Here is a 16,019-nt window from a genome sequence, read left to right as displayed (position 1 = left end):
GAGCCCGACTCTGCAGGTTTTTGATGTCTCTCTCTTATCTCTTGGAGTTTTTACGAATGAGCTGATGAGTTGAATCAGGTGTGTGTTTGATTGTCCGACCGTTGGTGAGGATTGCGGAGAGGGACAGGGTGCCTCTGACGGGAGGCATGGGAATTCATACTTACCTGGCAGGGGAGACACCATGATCAGGAAGGTGGTTCACCCAGGGCGAGGCTCGGCCATTGCACTCCGGTTGTGCTGACCCCTGCGAATTCCCCAAATGTGGGAATCTCGACTGCATAATTTATGGTAGTGGGGGACTGCGTTCGCGCTCTCCCCTGGACACACTGGTTAAAAGAGCAGATTGTTCGAGTTCCTCTTCTTCTGGTAGTTAACGACCTAGGAAGTCCAGGGAATTGAACTGCAGTGGTTGATCGAGAGATGTAAAACTCTCAACCTAGGACCAGTCTGCAAAAGTAGGGCTGTTTTTTAGTTTTTTTTTTTCATCATTCTTCAAATAATCTCCATTATTCAACCAGCGCTTTTATTGGCAGCAGTGGTCCTAGAAGCAAAGTTGTTCCGAATGAGGAGTTCTATCATGTGGTATGAATACCTTGTGCATGTGTGAAAAATCACCTGACATACAGTCGCCTATGGCCGTATTCATGTTGTTGTTTTTACTGTTTACAGCGCCACCAAGTGGCCAGTCGCCACATCCCTTTTCACCTGAGCACAGGCTGAGCCCGTGCACAGGTGTACCGACTTGGGTGTAATTGTCTCATTCCGTTGGAGAGTTATGGCCATTTAAGTAAAGCCCGCCTCGCCCACTCCCAACGTTTTGGCGTCCCGTCGCCAACGTGAATCGAAATTCCGACTTTTTTCCCCATCGCTGTCGGCAATCAGACTCCAGGGAATCTTTCTGCACCGGTTTGGGTCAGATCGGGCGAAAGACCTAGGACTAGTGTGCAAAAGTAGCTTTTTCACAAAATCCCAAATACCCGAAAATCTCGCCAGCGCAACCATCGAATCCGAGGCCTGCGTCTTGTTCGGCCCGAGCCAAGGATTCCGGTGATGTAAGACACTTGGGTCTGCGACGGACGGTTCAGGAGTTACGAGGCATTTCGTACTTCTGATCGCTGCAGCGCCACCTTGGGGCCGATTGGGCCGAGCCTTGGTGATGTTGTAGACCGGGCGGGTACTACCATCCCTCAAGAGTTTCAAGTCTCTACGACGTACGCTTTGGTCTGCCCGCTCACTTTTAGGGCAGAATGTTTGTTGGTCCAAAATCCCAGGTTGCACTCCAAAGTGTCGTGTTGTGCGCTCTGCTGTGATCCATTTTCGGTGTCAACAGTCAAGCTGAGCTTGTATTGCTGTGAGCTGAGCTTGTTTGTTGGCGACCTTTAGACCCTCTCGCCACGGCCCAGGTGGGCGTGGCCTTTGACGGCTCCCCCGCCTCTGCGTCATTGTGTCATCGCTTCTCGGCCTTTTGGCTAAGATCAAGTGTCTGGTCCTAGGGTAGAGACAGCGATCGCCTCTTGGAGGTTTTTCCGGCTTGGGTCCTTCAGTGACTTGAGCCCCAAACTTTTGAGAGGTACATTGATCCAGCTGCTTTTATTCCGGTTCTGTTTTAAGGTAAGACCTTTTTATCTATTTATTTATTATTTATTTATTTATTGTTTTTTAAAGTTTTAGGCTGTTGGTGTCTCCACCATGTCGGCTGCCCGTGCCGGCATGAGGAGGCACCACAGCGTGCGTTTTTTATTCAAAGAAGTTGAGGGGAAGCTCCTGGGGATGTCACGTCTTGACTTCTCCAGGAAGCTGATCCAAAAAACTCTAAATTTTAAACCTGATGATCTGAATTGCATCGTGACTCTGCCCCTGAACAAAGGATTTGATGTTAGTTTTAGAGCGGTTTCCCACCTGAATGATTTCTGGCACAGATTTGAAGTAGCTAAATCCCAGCTGTCCATGTTTACTGTTGAAAAGCTCTCTGACAACACACTTAAAACTGTGATTGTTAGAATGTTTAATGAGACAGTGACTGGGGAGGACATTTGTGTCTGGCTGGGCAGATTTTGCACAGTTCGAAGCCAGCCAGTCAAGGTTTTAGATGAGGATGGTATTTGGACATGCTCCTGGCGAATTCCCATTAAACAATGGGAAGACGCTGGGGGCTACCAGGGCCTGAAGCATCTGCCTTCTATGATTGTGTTGGGCGAGAACAGAGGCTACATTCACTACCAGGGTATGCCCAAATTATGTAGAAAATGTGGAAAGTTTGGGCACTTAGCTGAAGCATGCCAGGAAATGATATGTGGGAAATGCAGAGAAATTGGTCATACTTTTGAAGAGTGTACCAATGGCAGGCGGTGCAACCTCTGTGGGGAGTCATCCCATCTCTACAGAGATTGCCCTAAAAGTTTTGCCAACAAACTGAAAGGCAACAAAATGGCCGCCCCACATGTGGAACAAACAAAAGAGCAAAGGAAGGAGGAGGCGGTCCCTGAGGTTTTGGGGGGAAATCATATTTCCCAGCCAGCCTCAGGGAGTGGGCAGGAGGAAGGAAGTGGGGCGGCCACAGGGGCGGAGTCAAGTTTTAACAGCGAACAGAGTGAGGAAGCCGTTCCCCAACAAGAGAGAAGTGAAAACAAAATGGAGGAGGAGGAGGAGGATGCAACGGCTTCCTCACTCTACACCGTATCGGAGGTTAGTGTGGTGGATAGTGGGGGTGAATCCGAGGGTTCACTCCCCAATGCTCAGGTGCAAAAAAGGTCTGCGAGATCTCCTCTGCTTCAAACAGAGGAGAAAAGGCTGCGGGCATCGCATCGGCTAGATAGTTCCTCTTCGTTAGATCTAGACCGTATGTGGCCCGCAGAATCTCCCAATGAAGTCTCCTTTTTGCACGTTAAGCTTAGAACATCGTCACCGAAGGAGCCACCAGAGGTTCTCTCTGTGGACTCTGAGGCGGCGAGCATTTGCCCTCCTGATCCCAGTTTTTCTGGGGAAAAGGAGAAGCAAGTGCTACATGACATAACATGATTTTAATGTAACTTTCTGCAGTCTTTTGGTTTTATCCTTCTATTAATGCTTGTATTTTTAACCATACTGCTCATGGCCCTCACTATCTCTACAATCAATGTGAGAAGTGTGAGGTCTACTTTGCGAGCACAGAGTGTGTTATCCTTTTTAAAAACTTTTAAGTCAGATGTGTTTTTATTGCAAGAATGTGGTTTGCCCTTTTTAACAAATTACAGGAAGTGGGAGGAGATTTGGACCCCAGGATTTTCCATTTGGAGTGGGTCCAATTTTAACAAAAATGACGGTGTTGCTATTTTAATAAAAAATCCCAACCTTTTGGTGAAGGGCAGCACTGTGGTGAGGGACGGGCGGGCAATTTTAGCAAATCTGACTTTTTTAGGTAAGGATCTTAACATTTTAAATATGTATGGTTTTACTGAAAAAAATAACAGGTATGAGCTTTTAGAAGACTTGCAACCCCACATGCTAGGCAGGGCTCCCCTAGTGGTAGCAGGGGATTTTAATTGTGTATTATCAAAAAAGGACAGAAGGAGGGTAGGAGAGGATTTTAAGGTCGACAAGACATCGGTTTTATTACAAAATATAGTCAAAGATTTTAAGTTAGTTGACTGTTTTAAAACAATGCATCAAAGAGAGGAAGGCTTCACCTGGTTCAGTGGTGACGGTGCCAGAGCCTCTCGAATTGACTATATTTTTACCAGGGACCTCCCGCCGACCGATGCTACATTGACCCCCCTCTTTTTTTCCGACCATATGATGCTGTCTTGCACTCTTTCACTCCCCACGGGTGTGACTGCAGGGGGAGGGCTGTGGAAGCTGAACTGTTCCCTATTAGAGGACGAGGAAGTGGTTAGTGAGTATAGGGAGCAGTTCAGCCAATGGCAGACCCTCCAGGACTTTTACGACTCACGTGCACAGTGGTGGGAGATGGTGAAACAAAGGACAGGACGGTTTTTTAAACAAATTGGAAAAGAAAAAAAGAATAAAGAAAAAAGACGCATGATGGGGTTGCAAAAAAGACTGCAGAGATATTTTAACCTTTTAAACAATGGATTGGATTTTACAAATGAAATAAAAGAAGTAAAGAAAGAAATGTCAGATCTGTCTGAAACAAAGAGCAAAGGTGTCATTTTAAGATGTAGAGAAAGGGAGTTAGAGGAAGGAGAGAAGTGTACCAGGTATTTTTTTAAAAAGACAATAGCTCGGGGAGGGTCGATCAATATTTTAAAAACTTTTAGAGGGGGGGAAGTAAATACAACTGACCTGATTTTAGGGGAAATTGAAAGTTTTTACAGTAATTTATACGGCACTAAAGAGGTACACAATGGCATCTTAGAGGAAGTTTTAGGGTTTTTAGATAAAAAAGTTAAGAGTCCAGATGTGCTTTTATCCCAGGATTTTAATCTTTTAGAATTGGAAAAAGCTTTAAAGGGTTTTAAGAAGGGGAAGTCCCCGGGCATGGACGGACTCCCCTTTGAGTTTTATCTGACTTTCTGGGACATTTTAGCACATGACTTACTTTCAGTTTTTAAAGAATTTGAGACTCTTGACATACTTCCAGACAGCTTTAGAGTAGGGATAGTTACATTACTGTACAAAAAAGGAGACAAGACTGACTTGAGAAACTGGCGACCAATTACTCTTTTAAATTATGATTGTAAACTTTTTAGTAAGATTTTAGCTACACGCATGTCGACTGTTTTAGAGGACGTAATCCACCTGGATCAAGCTTGCGCTGTGCCCGGCAGGAAGATCACGGACAGCCTGGTACTGATCAGAGACGCCATCTGTTATGCGAGAGACAGAAACATTAGGCTTGTAGTCCTAAATTTAGACTTTGAAAAAGCTTTTGATCGGGTCTCGCACCAGTACCTCCTTCAGGTACTGCAAAAAATGGGCTTTCCAGAGAGGTTTATAGCTTGGGTGGGACTGCAGTATGAGGGCTTAAGCAGCAAATTTCTTGCAAATGGGCATCTTTCCAAAGCTGTAAATATCCACAGCGGTGTCCGTCAGGGGTGTCCTTTATCTCCCCTTCTGTATGTGGCTTGTATTGAGCCACTGGCACAGATCTTGAGAAGGGATAAATGGATTAAAGGACTAGATATCCCAGGAACTGGTGGACTGACGGCGACCTGCGTTTTATATATGGATGACGTGACCCTTTTAGCGACTGACTTTTTATCAGTACGAAGAGCAATGGACTTGACTGACTGGTACGGTCGGGCCTCGGGCGCCAAGCTTAACAGGAGTAAGTCCGAGGCCCTGCTCTTCGGGCCGTGGGGCGACGTGGACACAGGAGGACTAGATTTGGATTTTAAAGAAAAGGATTTGAAAATTTTAGGAGTAAAATTTGACAGGGAGGGTGGAGGACCAGGAAACTGGACTGACATGTTAGGGAAAGTCAGACAAAGACTGGGCTTTTGGGGACTAAGACAACTGTCGTTAGAAGGCAAGATTTTAATTTTTAAAGCAGTGATTTTACCACTAATTTTACTTGTCTGTTCTGTTTTTAGTCCCCCAAGACGATTCCTGGCCAAGTTGGAGAGGGCGGTATTTTATTTCCTGTGGGGGTCCAAGTGGGAACGAATCAAGAGGGAGGTCGTTAAAAAGAAAAAAGAGAATGGCGGGAAAGGCCTCCCAGACCCCCACCTGTTTTTAGGCAGCCGCTTTGCCGCCCTCCATATCCAGTATGCACTGACCCCATCCAGAGAACACAAGACAGCAGCCATGACCCGATTCTGGATGGGGTCATACCTAAGAAGTTTGAAAATTTTACCCATTGATCTTAAAAGTCCAGTGTCTTTTAATTTGTCAAAAGAGCATAGTTTTATTAAGAAATTTTTAAAGAAATATCTTTTAGAAACAAATGATGCCACTGTTTTAACTAATCACAAGTCTCTCGTCTCTCTTGTGCAGGATCGAGAATCGGTGAGTCCAGTTCCAGGCCTCACACTAGGTGAGGCCAAAGACGTTTGGAGGAACGCAGCCCACCCAGCTCTCCAGAACAGGCTTAAGGACCTGTCGTGGATGGTGGCTCATGAGATCCTCCCGGTCAGGGCGGTCATGCACTCCAGAGGCATGGCCAAAAACTCCACCTGCCCACGGTCCGGATGTGGTTCCCCGGAGACCGTTCAACATCTGCTCTGGGAGTGCGGCGCTGCGCGGGACCTGTGGGCCAAGACAGGCCCCCTGTTTTTCCCGTGCCTGCCAGCGGGTGGGGCCCAGGTGGACTATAAGCTCGCCATCCTGGGGGTGGGTCAGGGCTTGAAGGAGTTGACACCACCAACGTTTGCCTCGCTCTGGCTCACCCTCAACCACATCAAGGATGCCATCTGGGTCACCAGAAACCTGCTGGTGGGGAAACGCGTGACGGTCCCCCTCCACGCGTGCGAGCAGAGGATAACATCAACGCTGCAGGGTGGGCCGCACGTCGTTATTCGGATGGGGGGGCCGAGGTCACACGGAGAAGGTCCCGGCCGCCACCGTACCTGGCCGCCCGTAGATGCACCCTCACCACTCTGGCTACGGGAACAGCGGGCCAGCGGGCCGGAGGAGAGGGGATCTCCGCTGGGCACTGGAAGCGAGGAGTCTGGGGCCTGTTCTGGAGACCTGGAGTGAATGGACATTCTTGATAGGGACTCACCCTCGATCCTGTACAAGAGATGTTTTATTTGGCATATTTTTTTGTTTTATTGTTCTATATTTGCATTCCTATTTTATTTTAATCTATTTTACCTTTACTTTAAAACAACACACAACATACATGGACTTTTACACAACACATCAACATAACTGATTTTTAACTGTAACTTATGTCCTTTTTGTTGTTTTAAGATATGTGCAAAAATGTGATTTTATAAGGAAAAAATGGATATTGAAAGAATGGAATGAAACAATGTGACAATAAACTTTTTTCGAAAGAAAAAATCTGTTCTTATCAGTTTAATATCTGATACGTGCCCTACCCGGGCACCAGATATTAAATTGATTTTTGGAACTGGGAGATGGAAGAGGGGCTTGCTCCGTCCACTCCACGCATCGACCCGGTATTGCAGTACTTCTGGGAACGGTGCACCCCCAAAAACTGTGTTCAATGAAAGAGATGTTTTAGTCTTGTGTGGCAGCAGGTGTTAATGGAAGTAACGTATATTGCTGTGTATGGGTGCTTTAAAGGTGTTGTAGGTGATCATATGCTATACAGGTAATGGTGGTGTGAGAGGGAAAAAAAAACAACAACTCTGTTCTTATCTCGTTTAACATCTGATTCGTCCACTATCCGGTGACCGCGTATGAAATTGATTTTTGGCTCATGGATCCGGAGCATGAAAACAACATCATCCACAACAACAACAGCAAAAGAGCCCGACTCTGCAGGTTTTTGATGTCTCTCTCTTATCTCTTGGAGTTTTTACGAATGAGCTGATGAGTTGAATCAGGTGTGTGTTTGATTGTCCGACCGTTGGTGAGGATTGCGGAGAGGGACACGGTGCCTCTGACGGGAGGCATGGGAATTCATACTTACCTGGCAGGGGAGACACCATGATCAGGAAGGTGGTTCACCCAGGGCGAGGCTCGGCCATTGCACTCCGGTTGTGCTGACCCCTGCGAATTCCCCAAATGTGGGAATCTCGACTGCATAATTTATGGTAGTGGGGGACTGCGTTCGCGCTCACCCCTGGACACACTGGTTAAAAGAGCAGATTGTTCGAGTTCCTCTTCTTCTGGTAGTTAACGACCTAGGAAGTCCAGGGAATTGAACTGCAGTGGTTGATCGAGAGATGTAAAACTCTCAACCTAGGACCAGTCTGCAAAAGTAGGGCTGTTTTTTAGTTTTTTTTTTCATCATTCTTCAAATAATCTCCATTATTCAACCAACGCTTTTATTGGCAGCAGTGGTCCTAGAAGCAAAGTTGTTCCGAATGAGGAGTTCTATCATGTGGTATGAATACCTTGTGCATGTGTGAAAAATCACCTGACATACAGTCGCCTATGGCCGTATTCATGTTGTTGTTTTTACTGTTTACAGCGCCACCAAGTGGCCAGTCGCCACATCCCTTTTCACCTGAGCACAGGCTGAGCCCGTGCACAGGTGTACCGACTTGGGTGTAATTGTCTCATTCCGTTGGAGAGTTATGGCCATTTAAGTAAAGCCCGCCTCGCCCACTCCCAACGTTTTGGCGTCCCGTCGCCAACGTGAATCGAAATTCCGACTTTTTTCCCCATCGCTGTCGGCAATCAGACTCCAGGGAATCTTTCTGCACCGGTTTGGGTCAGATCGGGCGAAAGACCTAGGACTAGTGTGCAAAAGTAGCTTTTTCACAAAATCCCAAATACCCGAAAATCTCGCCAGCGCAACCATCGAATCCGAGGCCTGCGTCTTGTTCGGCCCGAGCCAAGGATTCCGGTGATGTAAGACACTTGGGTCTGCGACGGACGGTTCAGGAGTTATGAGGCATTTCGTACTTCTGATCGCTGCAGCGCCACCTTGGGGCCGATTGGGCCGGAGCCTTGGTGATGTTGTAGACCGGGCGGGTACTACCATCCCTCAAGAGTTTCAAGTCTCTACGACGTACGCTTTGGTCTGCCCGCTCACTTTTAGGGCAGAATGTTTGTTGGTCCAAAATCCCAGGTTGCACTCCAAAGTGTCGTGTTGTGCGCTCTGCTGTGATCCATTTTCGGTGTCAACAGTCAAGCTGAGCTTGTATTGCTGTGAGCTGAGCTTGTTTGTTGGCGACCTTTAGACCCTCTCGCCACGGCCCAGGTGGGCGTGGCCTTTGACGGCTCCCCCGCCTCTGCGTCATTGTGTCATCGCTTCTCGTTCTTTTGGCTAAGATCAAGTGTAGTATCTGTTGTTATCAGTTTAATATCTGATACGTGCCCTACCCGGGCACCAGATATTAAATTGATTTTTGGAACTGGGAGATGGAAGAGGGGCTTGCTCCGTCCACTCCACGCATCGACCCGGTATTGCAGTACTTCTGGGAACGGTGCACCCCCAAAAACTGTGTTCAATGAAAGAGATGTTTTAGTCTTGTGTGGCAGCAGGTGTTAATGGAAGTAACGTATATTGCTGTGTATGGGTGCTTTAAAGGTGTTGTAGGTGATCATATGCTATACAGGTAATGGTGGTGTGAGAGGGAAAAAAAAACAACAACTCTGTTCTTATCTCGTTTAACATCTGATTCGTCCACTATCCGGTGACCGCGTATGAAATTGATTTTTGGCTCATGGATCCGGAGCATGAAAACAACATCATCCACAACAACAACAGCAAAAGAGCCCGACTCTGCAGGTTTTTGATGTCTCTCTCTTATCTCTTGGAGTTTTTACGAATGAGCTGATGAGTTGAATCAGGTGTGTGTTTGATTGTCCGACCGTTGGTGAGGATTGCGGAGAGGGACAGGGTGCCTCTGACGGGAGGCATGGGAATTCATACTTACCTGGCAGGGGAGACACCATGATCAGGAAGGTGGTTCACCCAGGGCGAGGCTCGGCCATTGCACTCCGGTTGTGCTGACCCCTGCGAATTCCCCAAATGTGGGAATCTCGACTGCATAATTTATGGTAGTGGGGGACTGCGTTCGCGCTCTCCCCTGGACACACTGGTTAAAAGAGCAGATTGTTCGAGTTCCTCTTCTTCTGGTAGTTAACGACCTAGGAAGTCCAGGGAATTGAACTGCAGTGGTTGATCGAGAGATGTAAAACTCTCAACCTAGGACCAGTCTGCAAAAGTAGGGCTGTTTTTTAGTTTTTTTTTTCATCATTCTTCAAATAATCTCCATTATTCAACCAACGCTTTTATTGGCAGCAGTGGTCCTAGAAGCAAAGTTGTTCCGAATGAGGAGTTCTATCATGTGGTATGAATACCTTGTGCATGTGTGAAAAATCACCTGACATACAGTCGCCTATGGCCGTATTCATGTTGTTGTTTTTACTGTTTACAGCGCCACCAAGTGGCCAGTCGCCACATCCCTTTTCACCTGAGCACAGGCTGAGCCCGTGCACAGGTGTACCGACTTGGGTGTAATTGTCTCATTCCGTTGGAGAGTTATGGCCATTTAAGTAAAGCCCGCCTCGCCCACTCCCAACGTTTTGGCGTCCCGTCGCCAACGTGAATCGAAATTCCGACTTTTTTCCCCATCGCTGTCGGCAATCAGACTCCAGGGAATCTTTCTGCACCGGTTTGGGTCAGATCGGGCGAAAGACCTAGGACTAGTGTGCAAAAGTAGCTTTTTCACAAAATCCCAAATACCCGAAAATCTCGCCAGCGCAACCATCGAATCCGAGGCCTGCGTCTTGTTCGGCCCGAGCCAAGGATTCCGGTGATGTAAGACACTTGGGTCTGCGACGGACGGTTCAGGAGTTACGAGGCATTTCGTACTTCTGATCGCTGCAGCGCCACCTTGGGGCCGATTGGGCCGGAGCCTTGGTGATGTTGTAGACCGGGCGGGTACTACCATCCCTCAAGAGTTTCAAGTCTCTACGACGTACGCTTTGGTCTGCCCGCTCACTTTTAGGGCAGAATGTTTGTTGGTCCAAAATCCCAGGTTGCACTCCAAAGTGTCGTGTTGTGCGCTCTGCTGTGATCCATTTTCGGTGTCAACAGTCAAGCTGAGCTTGTATTGCTGTGAGCTGAGCTTGTTTGTTGGCGACCTTTAGACCCTCTCGCCACGGCCCAGGTGGGCGTGGCCTTTGACGGCTCCCCCGCCTCTGCGTCATTGTGTCATCGCTTCTCGGCCTTTTGGCTAAGATCAAGTGTCTGGTCCTAAGGTAGAGACAGCGATCGCCTCTTGTTGGACTTGGTCTCGTGTGTTGCTTGTCACACGGGACACACACCCTTCAGGAGGTACATTGACAAGCGGCTTTTAATTGACGACTCGTTCTACGAGGAATCTTCTGGTTTTAAGGTAAGCAGGTTTTAATTTATTTATTGTATATTTATTGTTGGGTTTTAGCCGCAGCAGGCTAGTGGTGCCTCCAACATGTCGGCTGCTCGTGCCGGCATGAGGAGGCACCACAGCGTGCGTTTTAAATTTAAACCAAAAGAGGATGGCACTCTCCGGGTCATGTCCAGGCTGGACTTTTCTAGGAAGTGCATCCAACAGTTACTCGGTTTTAAGGTTGTGGACATAAACTGCCTGTTGACTCTGCCCCTGAATCATGGCTTTGATGTAAGTTTTGCTTCTGCTTCCTTGCTAAGTACTTTTTGGACTCGATTTGAAATGTGTAAAGCCAATTTCTCCATGTTCACTGTGGAAAAACTGACTGATAATTCACTGAAAGTTGTGATTGTCAGGATGTTTAATGAAACAGTTAGTGGAGAAGATATTTCTGTATGGTTGGCAAGATATTGCTCTATTCGTGGACAACCAGTCAAGGTTTTAGATGAAGACGGTATCTGGAGCTGTGCGTGGAGAGTGCCCATTAAACAATGGGCAGATCCCAACAGCTACCATGGCCTGAGTCAAATACCTTCTATGATTGTGTTGGGAGAGAATAGAGGCTACATCCATTACCAAGGGATGCCCAAGCTATGCCGCAAGTGTGGCAAACTTGGACATCTCGCCGAGGCATGCCAAGAAGTAGTGTGTAGGAAGTGCAGAGAAATTGGGCACATTTTTGAAGAGTGCCAAAATGGCAGAAAGTGCAACCTCTGTGGAGAATCATCCCATCTCTACAGAGACTGCCCTAAAAGTTTTGCCAACAAGTTAAAAAGCAACAAAATGGCCGCCCCACCCAAAGAACAAACAATTGAGGAGGCGGGCCCCGAGGTTTCGGCGGGAAATTCAAACCCCCCCAGCCAGCCTCAGGGATTGGACAGGAAGGAGGAAGTGGGGCGGCCACAGGGGCGGAGTCAATTCTGGCAGTTGGTGAGGGGGAGGAAGCCAATCCTCAAAATGAAATTGAAAAAGAAGACAGTATGGAGGATGAAGAGGAGGAAATGGCTTCCTCCCTAGTAACCGTGTCTGAGGTTAGTGTGTCCACGAGTGGGAGTGAAACAGATGTTTCGCTCCCCAATGCTCAAGTGCAGAAAAGAACTGCGAGATCTCCTCTGGTTCAAACAGAGGAGAAAAAGCTGCGGGTAGCGCATCGGCTAGATAGTTCCCCCATGGAAGATCTAGACCGTATGTGGCCCGCAGAATCTCCTAATGAAGTCTCTTTTCTGCATTTCAAGCTAAGAACATCATCGCCAAAGGATTCGCAAGAGGCCTTCTCTGCGAGCCCTGAGGCGTCAAGCACTTGCCCCCCTGATCCCAGCTCATCTGGGGAAAAGGGAAGGCAAGTGCAACAAGAAATAACATGATTTTAATTATATCTCTGTAGTCCCTTGGTTGCTTTTAAATGTCTCACACCCTTTTAACCATACTGCTCATGGCTCTCACTATCTCCACAATCAATGTGAGAAGTGTGAAGAGCAATATACGAGCACAGAGTGTGTTATCCTTTTTAAAATCTTTTAAGTCAGATGTGTTTTTATTGCAAGAATGTGGTCTGCCTTTTTTAACAAATTACAGGAAGTGGGAGACGATTTGGACCCCAGGACTTTCCATCTGGAGTGGGTCCAATTTTAACAAAAATGACGGTGTTGCTATTTTAATAAAAAATCCCCATGTTTTGGTGAAGGGCAGCACTGTGGTGAGGGATGGGCGGGCAATTTTAGCTAATCTGACTTTTTTAGGTAAGGATTTTAACATTTTAAATGTGTATGGTTTTACAGGTAAAAACAACAGGTATGAGCTTTTAGAAGACCTGCAGCCCCACATGCTCGGGAGGGCTCCCCTAGTGGTAGCAGGGGATTTTAATTGTGTTTTATCAAGACAGGATAGAAAGAGGGTAGGAGAGGATTTTAAGGTCGACAAGACATCGGTTTTATTACAAAATATAGTCAAAGATTTTAAGTTAGTTGACTGCTTTAAAACAATGCATCAAAGAGAGGAGGGCTTCACCTGGTTCAGTGGTGATGGCGCCAGAGCCTCTCGAATTGACTATGTTTTTACAAGGGACTGCCCGCCGACCGATGCTACATTGAGCCCCCTCTTCTTTTCTGATCACATGATGCTCTCCTGCACCCTTTCACTACCCACGGGTGTGACCGTAGGGGGAGGGCTGTGGAAGCTGAACTGCTCCCTATTAGAGGATGAGGAAGTGATTAGTGAATATAGGGAGCAGTTCAGCCAATGGCAGACCCTCCAAGACTTTTTCGACTCACGTGCACAGTGGTGGGAGATGGTGAAACAAAGGACAGGACGGTTTTTTAAACAAATTGGAAAAGAAAAAAAGAATAAAGAAAAAAGACGCATGATGGGGCTGCAAAAAAGACTGCAGAGATATTTTAATCTTTTAAACAGTGGATTGGATTTTACAGAAGAAATTAAAGAAGTAAAGAAAGAAATGTCAGATTTGTCCGAAACAAAGACTAAAGGTGTCATTTTAAGATGTAAGGAGAGAGAAATAGAAGAAGGGGAAAAGTGTACTAGATATTTTTTTAAAAAGACAATAACACGGGGAGGGTCAATTAATACTTTAAAAACTTTTACAGGTGGGGAGGTAAATACAACAGATCTGATTTTAGGGGAAATTGAAAGTTTTTACAATAATTTATACAGCACTAAAGAGGTACACAATGGCATCTTAGAGGAAGTTTTAGGGTTTTTAGACAAAAAGGTAAAGAGTCCAGATGTGCTTTTATCCCAAGATTTTACTCTTTTAGAAATGCACAAAGCGCTAAAAGGTTTTAAAAAGGGGAAGTCCCCAGGCTTGGATGGACTCCCCTTTGAGTTTTATCTGACTTTCTGGGACATTTTAGCACACGACTTATTGACAGTTTTTAAAGAACTTGAGACTCTTGACAGACTTCCAGACAGCTTTAGAGTAGGGATAGTTACATTACTATACAAAAAAGGGGACAAGACTGACCTGAGAAACTGGCGACCAATCACTCTTTTAAATTATGATTGTAAACTTTTTAGTAAGATTTTAGCTACACGTATGTCGACTGTTTTAGAGGACGTAATCCACCTGGATCAAGCATGCGCTGTGCCCGGCAGGAAGATCACGGACAGCCTGGTACTGATCAGAGACGCCATCTGTTTTGCGAGAGACAGAAACATTCGGCTAGTAGTCCTAAATTTAGATTTCGAAAAAGCCTTTGATCGCGTCTCGCACCAGTACCTGTTCCAGGTACTGGAAAAAATGGGGTTTCCTGGGAGGTTTATAGCCTGGGTGGGACTGCTGTACAACGATCTGTCTAGCAGAATTTTGGTTAACGGGCATTTATCCAAAGCTGTAAAACTCTACAGCGGCGTCCGTCAGGGGTGTCCTTTATCTCCCCTTCTGTATGTGGCTTGTATTGAGCCACTGGCACAAATCTTGAGAAGGGATAAATGGATTAAAGGACTAGACATCCCAGGGACTGGTGGACTGACGGCGACCTGTGTTTTATATATGGATGACGTGACCCTTTTAGCGACTGACCTTTTATCAGTACGAAGAGCAATGGACTTGACTGACTGGTACGGTCGGGCCTCGGGCGCCAAGCTCAATAGGAGTAAGTCCGAGGCCCAGCTCTTCGGGCCGTGGGGGAACGTGGACACAGTTGGACTAGATTTGGATTTTAAAGACAATGATTTGAAAATTTTAGGTGTAAAATTTGACAGAGAGGGTGGAGGACAAGGAAACTGGACTGACATGTTAGGGAAAGTCAGGCAAAGACTGGGCTTTTGGGGACTGAGACAATTGACGTTTGAAGGCAAGATTTTAATTTTTAAAGCTGTGATTTTACCACTGATTTTACTTGTCTGTTCTGTTTTTAGTCCCCCAAGACGATTCCTGGCCAACCTGGAGAGGGCGGTATTTTATTTCCTGTGGGGGTCCAAGTGGGAACGACTAAAGAGGGAGGTCGTCAAAAAGAAAAAAGAGAATGGCGGGAAAGGCCTCCCAGACCCCCACCTGTTTTTAGGCAGCCGCTTTGCCGCCCTCCACATCCAGTACGCACTGACCCCATCCAGAGAACACAAGACAGCAGCCATGACCCGATTCTGGATGGGGTCATACCTAAGAACTTTGAAAATTTTACCCATTGATCTTAAAAGTCCTGTGTCTTTTAATTTGTCAAAAGAGCATAGTTTTATTAAGAAATTTTTAAAGAAATATCTTTTAGAGACAAATGATGCCACCATTTTAACTAACCATAAGTCTCTTATCTCTCTTGTGCAGGATCGAGAATCGGTGAGCCCGGTTCCAGGCCTCACACTAGGTGAGGCCAAAGATGTTTGGAGGAACGCAGCCCACCCAGCTCTCCAGAACAGGCTTAAAGACTTGTCGTGGATGGTGGCTCATGAGATCCTCCCGGTCAGGGCGGTTATGCACTCCAGAGGCATGGCCAAAAACTCCACCTGCCCACGGTCCGGATGTGGTTCCCCGGAGACCGTTCGACATCTGCTCTGGGAGTGCGGCGAAGCGCGGGACCTGTGGGCCAAGACCGGCCCCCTGTTTTTCCCGTGCCTGCCAGCGGGTGGGGCCCAGGTGGACTACAAGCTCGCCATCCTGGGGGTGGGTCAGGGCTTGAAGGAGCTGACACAACCAAAATTTTCCTCGCTCTGGCTCACCCTAAACGTGATTAAGGATGCCATCTGGGTCACCAGAAATCTGCTGGTGGGGAAACGCGTGACGGTCCCCCTCCACGCGTGCGAGCAGAAAATAAGATCAACGCTGCAGGGTGGGCCGCACGTCGTTATTCGGATGGGGGGGCCGGGGTCACACGTAGAAGGTCCCGGCCGCCACCGACCCTGGCCGCCCGTAGATGCACCCTCACCACACCGGCTACGGGAACAGCGGGCCAGCGGGCCGGAGGAGAGGGGATCTCCGCTGGGCACCAGAAGCGGGGAGTCTGGGGCCTGTTCTGGAGACCTGGAGTGAATGGACAATCTTGATAGGGACTCACCCTCGATCCTGTACAAGAGATGTTTTATTTGGCATATTTTATTGTTTTATTGTTTTAT

General features: G+C 47.2%; 4 non-coding genes and 1 pseudogene across 4 annotated transcripts; all 5 read left to right on the top strand.

The window, feature by feature from the left end:
- The first annotated feature begins 156 nt into the window (after positions 1-156).
- Positions 157-320, top strand: LOC143726565 (U1 spliceosomal RNA). The gene has a single exon (XR_013198808.1). It is a non-coding gene; the product is annotated as a U1 spliceosomal RNA (small nuclear RNA).
- Positions 321-6,921: 6,601 nt separating this feature from the next.
- On the top strand, positions 6,922-7,098 carry LOC143727432 (U2 spliceosomal RNA; annotated as a pseudogene).
- A 434-nt stretch (positions 7,099-7,532) lies between these two features.
- On the top strand, positions 7,533-7,696 carry LOC143726902 (U1 spliceosomal RNA). Its single transcript, XR_013199125.1, has one exon. It is a non-coding gene; the product is annotated as a U1 spliceosomal RNA (small nuclear RNA).
- Positions 7,697-8,825: 1,129 nt separating this feature from the next.
- On the top strand, positions 8,826-9,016 carry LOC143727252 (U2 spliceosomal RNA). Its single transcript, XR_013199456.1, has one exon. It is a non-coding gene; the product is annotated as a U2 spliceosomal RNA (small nuclear RNA).
- A 434-nt stretch (positions 9,017-9,450) lies between these two features.
- LOC143726563 (U1 spliceosomal RNA) lies at positions 9,451-9,614 on the top strand. Its single transcript, XR_013198805.1, has one exon. It is a non-coding gene; the product is annotated as a U1 spliceosomal RNA (small nuclear RNA).
- Positions 9,615-16,019: the final 6,405 nt, after the last annotated feature.

Source organism: Siphateles boraxobius, unplaced genomic scaffold (assembly GCF_051911475.1).
Source record: "Siphateles boraxobius isolate OS27281-9 unplaced genomic scaffold, OSU_SipBor_1 77, whole genome shotgun sequence".
NCBI lineage: Eukaryota > Metazoa > Chordata > Actinopteri > Cypriniformes > Leuciscidae > Siphateles > Siphateles boraxobius.
Note: the sequence above shows the minus strand (reverse complement) of the source record. Positions and strands in the feature narration are given on the sequence as shown.